Source organism: Chaetura pelagica, unplaced genomic scaffold, assembly GCF_000747805.2.
Source record: "Chaetura pelagica isolate M959 unplaced genomic scaffold, ChaPel_1.0 scaffold158, whole genome shotgun sequence".
Taxonomy (NCBI): domain Eukaryota; kingdom Metazoa; phylum Chordata; class Aves; order Apodiformes; family Apodidae; genus Chaetura; species Chaetura pelagica.
In genome coordinates, this window is record NW_009954182.1 from 540389 (window position 1) to 542033 (window position 1645).

Here is a 1645-nt window from a genome sequence, read left to right on the forward strand (position 1 = left end):
GCAGGAATGGCAGCATAGCTGTTATCCACTATACCCAACGTGTCAGAGACAACGCTAACTAACTTGTAGACCTACTCGTTTCATTTCTGTTTAACCTCCAGCTTAAGCTTTTTATTCCTAGCACACGATACAAACACAGACCCAAAAATCTCAGAGAAACAGTGTTTGTCTTGAAGTATTACAGTGCCTAGTCAGTCAAAAAACTAATCAACATTTTTAAAAAAGCGTGCCATAAGAACCTTAATGATTATGTTTACTTGTTGATCCAAGATAAAGGCTACTGGATCTGCAGTCTGATCCTACATTCAAATTCCATATGCTACCTGCTTACCATACTGAACACAAAGAGAAACTAAGAGGCAGGACTGCAACAATCCAGTTGGCAGAGCGTAAATGCACACACAAAGAATAACAATGATTTAGAGAAAGAGGAAAAAACAACATATAAGCAAAGCATCTTGTATCCAAATATTTCATTTCAGCTCTCCTTTTGAACTGGCTTAGACTTTCTCACACCAATATGCTTCATAAAAACAACAGAAACTGAAATATTGAATATGCATAATACACTGATGATAATTTAAGGTTTTATTTTCTTTCCTAAGATGCAGCTTGGCTGAAAGGATTGTACCGAGTTACTAATTATGCCTCATTCCACTTATCCCAATTCTGTTAGCTAATCATGTTTGAATACCTGTGCAGGTGATATTTTATTACCTTAATACCAACATTAATTATAACTTCTCACTTTGAGTCATCATACCCTATCAGCTGCCATCTTTAGTCTCCACATTCTGTTGCTATCACTGCAATTCCTTCTAGTAATTTCTAAGCCTTTGCTGATAAGTAAGCAAAGGAAAGCTTCTTTAATAGTAACAAATAGTATCTATCAAGTTCTGTACAACTACAGACATAAGCCTGAACATGATTATACACTTTAAGAAGCTGGGGAAAAAGAAAAACCCCAGCAGGCTGAATGGCAAACAGCATGCCATGTTGTTGAACTTCCAGGTGAAGAGCTTAGAAGCCGGAGCCTATCAGGGGAGACAAGGCTATTGACACATATGGCTGCTGGCAGACTATTTTCTCTGCGTTCAAGTATGGGACTACTAGCAAGAAAAGACAACTGTACATGGCTTTTTAACTCCCAGTAAGTTCTTCCAGATGACTTCATTGTCGGTGGCATAGCAAGTTTAACCTGCTCAATGTGTGCCCTCCCTTCGTTTCTGTAACAATTCTTTTAGACACGCGTTCATCAAATTCCAACACAAATAATGGCTACTGGCTTTCAACCTCAGAGCAGAAAAAGTTGTTTTAGTAGAGGAAATTGAGCCACTCTCCAATAAAAATAAATGAAAGACTAAGCACAAGAGTCTTAGAAATGCATGATAAAGACAAAGAGGCTTCAGCATTCTGTGAAAACATGACTCAACAACCACAGGCAAAAAATGCCAGAGGCAGATAAACATTTCCAGGCCCTTTCCTGCTGTAGACATCAGTCAAAAGAAACCTCAATATGGTATTCTAAACAATTCCTGCTACCAAATACTCACTTATCCAGATAATCCAAGTAACATTTTTCTAGCTCCAGCTAGACCCGGCTGGACCCAGCTGGTCCCATCGCTGCAGCTTTTCCTGCCAGCCT